Raw genomic sequence first — 593 nt, 5'->3', positions numbered from 1 at the left:
ATCAATAAATTGGAATCTCCATAAAGTGTTCTTTTCCTATAGCTACTGACACCAGTATACTATTCATAATAAGTAAAACTGAACCTGAACGGGCCAAGGAGATTATTACATCTTGATCGGGGCCACAGAATGAAAAAGGTTGAGAGCCACTGTATTAGACGAGTGTCACAGGAAAATTAATATTTGTTTTGCTGTTTATATGGCCGGGTTTACCATTCACCGGCAGTGAGGAATTTGACACGCAGGTCAGCAGTATTGTTAGACGAGAACGCTACTATTGTACCACAATTATATAGGTGAAAACAATAGGGGAATTTCAATAAAAAAGAAAAAAAAATCTCTCTCTCTCTCTCTCTCTATCTATCTATATAATATATATCTACGCACGGAAGTCTTCTCAAATAACGACGGACACGGAAGTTGCACCAACGCCCTCCTCTCTCCTTCGACCCTAAGAGACAGACGGCTTGGCACTCCCTTGGCACTCCGCAGTTGACGCCGGAGTGACGTCGAGCGGGGAAGCAGGTCGCCGCGCGGAGAGTCTCATTTATTTTGAATGAAGCTCACGAACCTGTACGTCGCTGGTTGTTCCT

The sequence above is a fragment of the Penaeus monodon genome, chromosome 4 (assembly GCF_015228065.2).
Source record: "Penaeus monodon isolate SGIC_2016 chromosome 4, NSTDA_Pmon_1, whole genome shotgun sequence".
Classification (NCBI taxonomy): Eukaryota; Metazoa; Arthropoda; class Malacostraca; order Decapoda; family Penaeidae; genus Penaeus; species Penaeus monodon.
This window is presented reverse-complemented; position numbering follows the sequence as displayed.